At 44.1% G+C, this 12238-nt stretch overlaps 1 long non-coding RNA gene and 1 pseudogene across 3 annotated transcripts in view; one reads left to right on the top strand and one right to left on the bottom strand.

Moving 5' to 3' along the window:
• LOC310708495 overlaps positions 1 to 12238 on the top strand; it is a 227006-nt gene that overhangs the window by 147838 nt on the left and 66930 nt on the right. The gene's annotated exons all lie outside the window — the stretch shown is intronic.
• LOC310709316 (large ribosomal subunit protein mL66-like) lies at positions 3330 to 4168 on the bottom strand (annotated as a pseudogene). The gene has a single exon. The product of its transcript is annotated as a large ribosomal subunit protein mL66-like (transcript).

Below are 12238 nucleotides of genomic sequence, written 5' to 3'. Positions count from 1 at the left end.
GTGTGGCAAAGCACATCAAATTGTTCTTCCTGAGTATCAATTTGCTGCTTTGCTCCAAAAGAGGCTGGATCACACGAAACCATTTTCTTGAATTAAAGAAGGGCAAAAGCAGGGATGTTATATGCCCCATCATCACCACCCTCCAAAATTTATGGACTTAATTGGCTGCCTATTCATTTGTTCTTCAAAGCGGTGATTTGACCTTAAAACTGAAATATATAATTATTTTTAAAGGAAAGGATTAACCTAGGTGGGACATGGCATGGATACAAGATTGAGGATCCTCTGCAGTCCGTTGGCAGCTTGTGCAATCTGACAACGCATGCTGTGTGAGCATCTCATTTCAATTGCTACACAAAAGAAGTGAAGCGGGGGGGGGGGATCCGAAGAAGGCAGAGGCAGCATTCTGAATAATTTAAGGCATCTCCCTCCCTAAATGACTTGGGACCAGGTTCATCTGAAATTAGGGCTGCCATACGTCCGGATTTCCCCAAACATTACCAGGATTTCAAAGGCAGAATTTCCAAAAGGCATCCTGCAAGTCAATTGAGAAACTGGGGGGGGGGTGTTTGACGTTTTTGTAAAATAATAATAATAATAATAATAATAATAATAATAATAATAATAATAATAATAGCTTAGCACCTTTGGGGTTTGTCTAATAAAAGCTCAGTGACTTCCAACTAAGTGTGGTGTAATGGGTAGAGTGCTGAACTATAACCACAGAGACCAGGGGTCGAATCCTCACCCAGCCATGAAGCTCACTGGGAGACCTTGGGCCAGTCACTGCCTCTCAGCTTTACCCATCTCACAGGGTTGTTGTGGGGGATTAAATAAGGAGGGAGGAACCATGCAAACCACTGTGAGCTCCTTGAGGTGAGGACGTGGTATATAAAAGTAAGGAATGAATGAATAAATCTGGCTAGGAAAATGTTTTGCAAATGTTTAAGTCCTTGATAATAACTTATCTATATAGTTATATGTGTAGTATTTGGATGGTTCTTTATTTACAGCATTTATAACCCCCCCCCCCGCCGCAAAGTCCCAAGATCATTTTTTTGTATTATTGGCTCTGCACAGTTCTTATTTTTGTGCTTGTGGCACAACATTTGTGGTAGTCTCTATCATGGTATATTGACAGTGGTGGCCTCATATCATCTCTAATTTGAGAGAGTTCCAACTTTATTTCCATCATTTAAGAGCAGGGGTCAGCAACCTTTTTCAGCCGTGGACTGGTCCACCATCCCTCAGACCATGTGGTGGGCCGGACTATATTTTTTGGGGGGGGGAAATATGAATGAATTCCTATGCCCCACAAATAACCCAGAGATGCATTTTAAATAAAAGGACACATTCTACTCATGTGAAAACACCAGGCAGGCCCCACAAATAACCCAGAGATGCATTTTAAATAAAAGGACACATTCTACTCATGTAAAAACATGCTGATTCCCAGACCTGCCCATGGGCCAGATTGGACCCATGAAGGCGATTGGGCCACATCTGGCCCACAGGCCTTAGGTTGCCTACTCCTGATCTAAGAGTCTCCTAGCCCAGACTTGAATGGCAACAGCACATAAATAATCCTTCAGTGGTCATGACAAACCAGTTCTGGTGCCTTATTTGCCACAGGAAAGCAGGGGCAGGAATAAAGGGATCCTCGCAGTCCTTTGCCTCCCTCTCTTGTAACGGGGGAAGGAAGCAATGATGAAGCCACAGCCAAGAATGCCGACGCGACGTTAATTATTTGCCGCTAAGAAAACCATTGCCGATGCAGCGCATTTCCTTCCTCTGATTGGCATCCATCACTTATCCAAGTTAAAAATGACGAAATAACAGGGGCACATTTGTTCTCAGACTCAGTACAGGTCAGTCACGCACAAAATGCTCTGAGGTGAAGGCAATGTTCTGCTTCTGCCGCAAATGAGGAAGTCGAAGCATTGTCGTGTCCTGGCGCGGATGTCTGAAACACAGGAAGCAGAAACCAGCAGAGGTTAAGCATTTAGTCCCACTGAAATCAGCTCGGCAGGCTCTGGTTTGTTTAGAGAGTCTGAGGGGTTTTGAAAGAGGGATCCCTTTGCTCCTGTTTTCTGTCGCCAGCCTTAAGTCTGCCGCATTCCAGCTTGGGCCAAAATCAATTAGTGACGCCTTTTAAGGGGCTATGAGAACCTTTGATGCATTTGCTATGATGAATTAATGTGGCTACCCTTCTGGAATATACGCCGAGCTAGATGCAATGTGGAGCTCAGTTTTTAGCACCCTGATATATCTTTCATTCTTAAAAATCACCTCAGGGAGGGACAATTCAAATTAGGATGACAGTGTACAGGGAGCTGGATGTAACCCTTTCCCTCTTTCCCCAAGCCAAAACACACTCACTGCTAGCAGCTTCAAAGGGCACCATAAACAACAGAGACTTCTTGTGTGGCAGCTTAAAGACGAGCACATTTCTTATGGCTGAAGCATCTTTGAGCCAGGCCCTGCTTCATGAGATGCATCCAGTGAGATTTGTGCTCCAGGAAGTTAAAGAGGTTGCAGTATCAGCATTTTTAGCCCATGCCAAATATGGTCTGAAGCACAACATCAAAAAAACGAAGATCATGGCCACTGGGCCCATCACCTCCTGGCAAACAGAAGGGGAAGAAATGGAGGCAGTGAGAGATTTTACTTTCTTCGGTTCCATGATCACTGCAGATGGTGACAGCAGTCACGAAATTAAAAGACGCTTGCTTCTTGGGGGGAAAGCAATGACAAACCTAGACAGCATCTTAAAAAGCAGAGACATCACCTTGCTGACAAAGGTCCGTATAATAAAAGCTATGGTTTTCCCAGCAGTGATATATGGAAGTGAGAGCTGGACCATAAAGAAGGCTGATCGCCAAAGAATTGATGCTTTTGAATTCTGGTGCTGGAGGAGACTCTTGAGAGTCCCATGGACTGCAAGAAGATCAAACCTCTCCATTCTGAAGGAAATCAGCCCTGAGTGCTCACTGGAAGGACAGATTGTGAAGCTGAGGCTCCAATACTTTGGCCACCTCATGAGAAGAGAAGACTCCTTGGAAAAGACCCTGATGTTGGGAAAGATGGAGGGCACAAGGAGAAGGGGACGACAGAGGACGAGATAGTTGGACAGTGTTCTTGAAGCTACCAACATGAGTTTGACCAAACTGTGGGAGGCAGTGGAAGACAGGAGAGCCTGGCGTGCTCTGGTCCATGGAGTCACGAAGAGTCGGACACGACTAAACGACTAAACAACAAGTTACAGCTTTAGTTCCTTTGTCTTTAAATGGATATGTAACACTTTTTTTTAATTTGGAGTTTAATTGGGATTTAAATAAAGGACGATAAAGTTTTGTTATCCTAAAGCAACATCTATTGCATTATCTTTCAGTTAAATGACAATTCTACTTAGCCATTAAGCTGCCTCTTTTCTGAAATTTCCTATATGCTTCCAGAGGAAAAAATGTTCAATTGGCTCTTTCCAGAGCACCAGATATAAAAATACCTGTAATGGATTGAGAAATACTGAACCACAACTACTGTAATTTACTGCCAACACTAGCTCTACACTATCCTAGCGGTTAAAACGAAGAGGCTTTGACCCATAATTAACATTATCACGGAGTACAGGGTATGATATAGGCATGGGAACCTTGCACAACTTGTGTCCCTTGGGCCGCACAGATTTGATAGAGTATTGGGTAAGATACCTGTTGAGCTTTGGTTTCTTGTTTTTTGGAACAAAACCTTTGGGGAGTTTAGGTTTATGATTTGGCAGCAAACCTGCTTGATGTGCCATTTTCACACACACTTCAACTTTTCTGTGCTCTTCCGTACAGAGGCCTGTAACTCTCCTGGGCCGCATCCTTCCCTCAGAGCTCATGAATTGACTGAGCAATAAAACATCCTCGTAAGAATACTTGTGCTTTAGGTTCCAGTGACAGATAGGACATTGGCCAGAAGGATTTGGAGTTGTTGGGGCTTCCTCAACTTCCAGCACTTTACCTTCCATAATAGTTGTGTTTCTTTCAGTAGTTTCTACAACCTGCCTCAAACCAACGAGATGGGGCATGAGCCCAGCCTCCCCACAAGAACCCAGACACCAGACACCTGTAACTGGAGAGCAGCGACATGGACACAGCCATCTTGGCAGCCCTCCGACGGCTTCCGCTTCATGTAACACTACTCTAAGCAGTTGTACTCAGAGGTTTAAGCCTTGCTGCGTGATCGGGCAGCACTGGGATGGAAATCACTTCCACACAGCTATTGTGATACCCTGAGAATCCTTTCTTTGTCATGGGCCACAGACTCTCCAAGTATCCCTATTTTCCAGGGACTCTCCCAGATTTACAAAAAGCCCTTCTGGTTTCTGTTTTGATTCCGGAATGTCCCACTTTTCCTTAGGACATCCCTATTTTCATCGGATAAATGTTGGAGGGTATAGAGTTATGCAACCCCTGAGCCAAGAAGTTAACTGTACAACCTTTAGAAGACATCTGAAGGCAGCCCTGTATACGGAAGTGTTTTGTTTTGTTTTAACCGTTTACTGTTTTACTATGTTTTTATATATGTTGGAAGCTGCCCAGAGTGGCTGGGGCAACCCAGTCAAATGGCTAGGGCATAAATTATTAGTATGGAATAGGGCATCCCTGTTTTCATTGGAGAAATGTCGGAGGGTATGGGGTCACCCAACCCACCTAGTTCTCTTCTTCCACACGGGAACTCTCTGCTCCCCAACCCCTGTCTCAATCCGGAGCTGTGCCATCTGTGGTGGTAATAACAGTAAACTTCAGGAAACAGGAAGGTCCTTGTTCTCATCTCTCAGAGAGTCTGTTCTTCACCAGGAAAGCCCATTCCACAGTTTACAGCACATATTATATTGTTTTGCTTATTGCAACCCATCTGCAAAGAATGGTATTTTTTTCACCCGCGGTATCTGGTGCTCTTAGCTGCAGAGCTGAGAATATTTTAGAGCACAACAGGTCCAGGAGGGAGGGAAGGGAAAGGGGAAACAAAACACCAACAGCTCTCTTCACTTATCACCTGTTTGAACTAGCTGTGCGAGTAAAGTGATGTTGAAACAACAGGAAAAACAAAGGCATTAAGATTAGCCTCACATTTTGTACTCTTTGGTGACCTTTTGCTGGGTCTCCTAAGGCTGCATCTAAACTACAAACACAAACCAGTTGCGAACTGGTTTAACTAGCGCGGCTTCCCTCAAGGAAACCAGTGTGCTTTAATTGAAAAGGATGCGGAGAATGACTTGTTTGGGACACTGAATTCATGCCCAAGGGCAAAATGGATTTAGATTTGTAGCACAGACATGAGCTGAAAAGCTGACTGCGCATGACTTGTGGCTAGCGACAGACAAATCAATCCATTCCGGTTTTCTAATCTTAAATCCTATCCAGCCCGTTTCAGCTTCAGCTTGTGCTGATGACGATAATTTATTTTTAAAATCCTGCATGAACACTTGTACCGCTTTTGGAAACAAGTCTCCTAACACTTTTGCACTTAATCTTTTTGCTTAATAATCTCCCCACCACCACCTTTTTTTTTTTTGCAAGCAATTTCTCCTCCTATAATACATTATTGGATGTCAGGGACACTTTAATAAGCACCTGGGAAAAAAGAAGGTGGGAATGTCTTATGTTTTCTGCTGTCTAATCAGGAGGGTTATGAGTGACAGCCGAGGGACTGACTGATAAAGGTAAAGGACCCTGACAATTAGGTCCAGTCATGACTAACTCTGGGGTTGTGGCGCTCATGTCACTTTATTGGCCAAGGGAGCCGGCGTACAGCTTCCGGGTCATGTGGCCAGCATGACTAAGCCGCTTCTGGCGAACCAGAGCAGCGCACGGAAACGCCGTTTACCTTCCCGCCAGAGTGGTACCTATTTATGTACTTGCACTTTGGCGTGCTTTCGAACTGCTAGGTTGGCAGGAGTTGGGACCGAGCAATGGGAGCTCACCCAGTCACGGGGATTCGAACCGCCGACCTTCTGGTCGGCAAGTCCTAGGCTCTGTGGTTTAACCCACAGCACCACCCAAAGAAAAAACATATCTAAATGAAGAGTTATTTAAAAGGTGAGAAGCAGCACAGATGGGGTCTTTTTTCCTGCCAAATGTAGATGTGGGTTTAGAAGAGGTTTGGCTGTTTGAAGCAGGAGGGAATCAGAAAATGGCTTCTAGTTTTTCCAGCCAAGTGTTGGTGTCTCCAAATTGCAGGCCTCCCGGCTGAAAGCCTGTGTTACACCCATCAGCAGTTATTACATCGTTGGTACCAGCAAAAGATGCAGATGAACCCTTGTAGATGCATCAGAGAGTCAGTCTGGGTCTTGAATTAGGAACATCAGGGATCAAACGCCTCATGTAGACATCAGCCTTCTTGGTCCTCAGAGACTTCTTCAGACACAGACAAAGGAGCAGGGATGTACAAAATCTTTTCCTGCAGTTGGCAGGTAGCATTGCACCTCTGTTTGGCCTCATATAAATTCTTTGAAACTGGCATTCTGCTCTTAAGCAGTTAGCAGACCAGGACCCTCTGCGTCCTGCACTCCAGCTTTTGTCCACTTAAGCCTAGGGGGATCCTGAGCTGCAAGTTTCGTAGGTCACATCCGCACCAAATATTTAAAGTGTGATGCTTTGCCCCAAACAAACCTAGGAAAGGTAATTTGTTAAGGTTGGTGGGAACTGGAACTCTGTGAGAGGAAAACCACAGTTCCCACAACTCTCTGTGTCATGAAATTCTACTCAATATTGATCCAGAGTAGATTTCAACGTATTAGTTAGCAGAGTAAAAACTTAACACATTGCAAGATTTCCAAAAAACAGACCAGAGGCAATTGTATTTCATCCAGCAGAGCTTTACTGCTACTGAAGGCAAATGAGCATAATGGTCACAAATCCAACACCGTATTTTTTGCTCTATTAGATGCACCGGACCATAAGACGCACCTAGTTTTTAAGGGAGGAAAACAAGAAATAAGAAAGCAATGCAAAGCCTCCTGAACGAAGAGGGAGCGCTCCTCCCTCTTCACTCAGGAGGCTTTGGGGGCTATCCCTTCAGCCAGGAGAGCAAGCGGGATCGGTGCGCACCGATCCCTCTTGCCCTCCTGACTTCAGCGAAAGCAAGCCTCCTGGCTTTTCCCCCACCTCCCGCAAGAGCCGTGCACTCTTTAAAGGGAGCGCGGCTCTTGGGGGCTTTTCTGGGAGGTGGGGGAAGGCACAGAGCCGCGCGCTCTGTCCCTTCCCCCACCTCCCGCAAAAGCCAGGGATAGCCGCGCGAAGCCTCCGCAGGGGAGCGGGATGAAGGCTCCGTGCTGCCCTGTGGAGGCTTCGCACCGCTAAGGTAGAAGCTAGGACAGCTAGAGGAAGCGCTGCACAGCACTCCCTCTCACTGTTCTGGCTTCTGGGGTAGCCCGCGAAGCCTCTGCAGAGCAGTGCTCCCTCTAGCTGTTCTGGCTTCTGGGGTAGCCTCGCAGCCTGCATTCGCTCCATAAGACGCACACACATTTCCCCTTACTTTTTAGGAGGGGAAAAGTGTGTCTTATAGAGCGAAAAATACGGTACATTCAGGACTGGCACTGTCCATAAGAGAACATGTTAAAGCCAGCTTCTCTAAAGGAATAACCCAAATATCATGAACCTTCTGCTTGTTTCTTTCACATAGAGAAGCTTCCAGAACCCTCTTGAATTAAGTAAAATAGGAAAGATCTCTACACATCACATCAATACTTTCTGCACTAAGAAATGCAAACTGACATTCTGGGGGGAAGCCATGACTGTTAAAGTGTTATAAATGTGCTTTAAATATACGATGTGGCTGCTACCAGAGTCAGCTGAGGTTGCCCATGTCCCCAGCATGACTCTGGGCTCGACCACTTGTCCCGTACTTAAAAAGCACAGGTCTGAGTGGTTTCCCCCTTGTTTCAATCCTTTCCCACGGAAAACCTGCTCTTTAGTGCTAAATTGGACCAAAAGTGAATCCAAAGGAATCCTGAATTGCTGTTTGCTCCAACTGAGCGCTAAAGAGCAATTTTCCCAGTGGTGGCGGGGCAGCGGGGACAAGAGGAAGCATGGATAAGCCATCTGATGCACAGATGGTTAGTTTAGCAGTCACTTTTGAAAACAACTGAAGTAATGCCAAGATCTATTTATTTGGAATATGTCCATCTACCTTTTTCGTTAGGGAAAATCAAATCGGGTTCCATTCCAGCTTCTGCTCCCACATTAAGTACATTATGTACAAGCTAAATATTAGGAAACACAAGCTGTTTTCCCCCAAGGTGGCCAACTTTTTAATACTATCAAAGCACTTACAGAAGTCCTTCAGGCTTATGGCTTGTGATGTCACATAGCTATTTTTGGTATCTGTCAACTTAACAATGAATGATTCTTTTAGCCAACACTTGAAAGCACTTGAAGAAATCCCCAGATTTCTGTGAAAAGGGGTTGGCTAGAATTTTTTTAAAAAAATATTAATCCAGCAGTCTTCTGACCACTGTTTCCACTTTAATAAATCCTGCACAAACTAAATATTAAGAGAAAAGTTTGTAAACCTTTTCTGCCTCTGCCCCCCACCCCCAAGATGGCAGCAAACACTTCCAGGCTATTATTGAAACATTGACAGAATCTCTTCAGCCTTATGATTTGTGATGTCACCGAGCTATTTTTGGTACTGTTCGACTAAACAAGGAATATTCTGTGTAAGCAAAGAGCTATTCTGTGTAAATATTCATTTTCAGGAAGTAAACAACCATGGGCAAGAACAGTTCAAAATGGCTAAGAAGCTTCAACTGTTAAGATGTTTTCAAAAGAAAAGTACATATGTACTTCGATATTTTTTGTAGTTTTTGTAGGTTTTTTTCATTACTATTAAGGAATTTTCCTTTGTAATTTTGGTTGTCTATATTTATACATACTTGTTTAAAGCAAAATAAAAGTTTTTTGTTGTTTTTTTAAAAAAGAAAAGAAAAGTAGGTTTCACCCACCCACCCATCACAGATAATTAGTGGAGTCAGTGATCCCAGAGACAACCCATTTTTTTGAAGCATATGTAGTACACACACAAACCTAGTGAGGCAAATCAGTGTGGGAAAACAGTGTGTAGGGAACGGATTACTCCTTCTGCCGGGGCTGTTTGCCCCTGCTGCTTTTAAAGAAATCAATACTTCAGTCCTATGTACTCCATGGCCTACTGACTGCATACCCTCCAACATTTCACCAATGAAAACAGGGACATCCTATTCCTCTGGTGTAAACAAAATCTGCCCTTATTCCCTTATGGGGGACACAAGAGCCCTTACAGAGTCCTTTGTAGTTTTTCTATCGGTGGGAGAAAATAACAGAGGCCAACCAGAGAATATTGAGAAGCAAAGCAGCTAGTAAGCCTGATCTTTATTGAACTGTTGCAACAGGATGCTCCCCTCACACGCAGGAGAAAGGAGAAGGACCCAGAACAAAGGTGTGCATGCCCTTATATAGACATTTTAAATTGCCCGCCCTGGAGTCCAAGACCAGCCCCAGAAACTTCATACATAGATCACAGAAGGGGTGTAGCCCAAGACCACCTCCCTCAAACATCATTCCTACATCATAGAAAAGGCAGTCTATAACAGAAATTTGAATGTTGTTGTTTTTCCTGTCTGCCAGGTTATGTGATAATGCCTTATCTGATTGCCTTTTCTGGTAGTCTGGCCATTCCTTTGAGATGGTAATCACTTAGTTCCTGAGACAATGGGAAGGTTATATCACCCCCTCCCTCCTTACAAAGAAACATTTGGTCAGTTTTGGGAGTCAAAATGGTTTCAGGACTGTCTTCCTGTGCTGCTCCAGACGTGGTTTATATATTTATGTACGTGTTTGCTTGGTACATTTATGAACATTTATTATATATATATGAGACCTTAATTTTTTTATTACACCATACACGCCATCATTTCTCCAATGAAATTGGAGATGTCCCCTCCAACATTTTTCCGATGAAAATAGGGACGTCCTAAAGAGGGACGCGGGTGGCGCTGTGGGTTAAACCGCAGAGCCTAGGACTTGCCAATCCGAAGGTCGGTGGTTCGAATCCCCATGACGGGGTGAGCTCCCATTGCTCGGTCCGTGCTCCTGCCAACCTAGTGTGGGATGTAAACACAGGAGCAGTCAGTGACAACATTCCTAGAGTGTACATGTTAGAACATGAGGAGGGATGTCTGTCCAGCAAACAGGTAAACTTCCTGGGGACGGACTTCCTCCGCATGTGACCAGAGGTGGGTGTGGCCTCACCTGTGCAGGTAATGACAAAAGCACAGGGCAGGCAGCCATCTCTCTCTCTATGCCATCACCTTTCGAAGAAGCAGGATGCCCTCTTGGCTCTCAGCCAAGAGAGGAGAGGGCTATCTTCCTATAAGATAGATTCTAAGTGTATTTTACCTTTTTAAGCCTGTCTGCCATCTGGGATCATATTGTGAACAGATCGTGAGTAAACTCTTTTATACTTTTATAAAGACTGTGTTGTGTCTTGTATTTTAAGAGGGAACAAAGGGGAAATTACCAGAGTAATTATTATAGAGGTTCTAGCGAACCTGTGCACACGTTACCGTTGCGAACTTAAAGGGGAATGTCTATAAACTCTGCTGATATTTTGGGAACTTGTTAGCACAAGTTGGATAAGGATATAATTAGTCAATATATCCTCTCCTGCACCCCAGAACATTCCCACACCTAGCAGTTCGAAAGCATGTCAAGTGCAAGTAGATAAATAGGTACTGCTCCGGCGGGAAGGTAAATGGCGTTTCCGTGCACTGCTCTGGTTCGCCAGAAGCGGCTTAGTCATGCTGGCCACATGACCCAGAAGCTGTACGCTGGCTCCCTCGGCCAATAAAGTGAGATGAGCACCGCAACTCCATTAGGTCACGAGTGGACCTAATGGTCAGGGGTCCCTTTACCTTTAAGGAAAATCGAGACATTCGGGATAAAATCTGGGACTGTCCCTGAAAAATAGGGACACTTGGAGGGTCTGCTTATTGAGCTCAGTGGGAATTGCTTCTGAATGAACTAGTATAGAATTGCTGTGAAAGGGGCAGGAGATCTTAGGGATAACTCAGACGGAAATCCCCAGGTGTCAAAAAAGATTATTTATGTATGCCACAACTGCAGCTCATGTTTCGTTAGCCCAAAAATGGAAAGCGAGCGAGGTCCCAACTAAAGAAGAATGGCAATATAAACTGATGGAATATGCGCAGCTTGTGGATCTAACATATAGAATAAGAGAGCAAGAAGAACATATGTGTAAAGAAGATTGGAAAATGTTTATTGAATATATGGAGGAAAATGTGTATATTTGAAAATGTGGGCAGCACTAAGATAAATTCAGCAGTGTAAATAAGTTTTGGTGGATGTAGTAATGGAATACCGAATGGTTTAGTTTATATAAAATAAGCAGGGATTTATGTTGTGCAAAATGAACCATGGAAAGAAAGGAAGGGAAGTCATTGATATTTTCAGGTTCTTTAAGTGAATTTTCTAAAATGTAAAACAGAAATTAAGTAATAATAATAATAATAATAATAATAATAATAATAATAATAATAATAAATTAAATGAAAGGGGCAGGAGATCCAATCCAAAGAACCTCAACGTTTTGTATGGCTCAATCCTCATCCCTTTCATTTATCCTTCTTTCATCTTTGACGTGCCTCCATGTGCCATGTGCCACCATGCGCCACATGCCTCTTGGCTTGGCTCTGCTCTTCTTCGAATCCTGCTTCATGTTCCTGGAATGGCTTTCTGTCACCAGTACGTCTCGCTTTATGGGATTACTGAAAACTAATCTCTTTCCTCTTGTTCCTATATTTTCCTTTCTGAATTGGTATTGGCACAAGGGCAACAATTGACACAAGGTTGGGCAATGGGGCTTCCCCTCCCTCTCTGTTTGATACCACCCAATATAACTTGAAGGGCATGTAATAAACAAAAATCTGCCCTTATTCCCTTATGGGGGACACAAGAGCCCTTACAGAGTCCTTTGTATGTTCTCCATCAGTAGGAGAAAATAACAGAGGCCAACCAGAGAATACTGAGAAGCAAAGCAGCTAGTAAGCCTGATCTTTATAGAAACTGTTGCAACTGGATGCTCCCCTCACATGCAGGAAAGGATGAGGACCCAGAACAAAGGTGTGCCTGCCCTTATATAGACAAGACCACCCCTCCATACATCATACATACATCACGGAAGGGGTGTAACC

This window comes from Podarcis liolepis, assembly GCF_965112155.1.
Source record: "Podarcis liolepis genome assembly, chromosome: 6".
NCBI lineage: Eukaryota > Metazoa > Chordata > Lepidosauria > Squamata > Lacertidae > Podarcis > Podarcis liolepis.
This window is presented reverse-complemented; position numbering and strand designations above follow the sequence as displayed.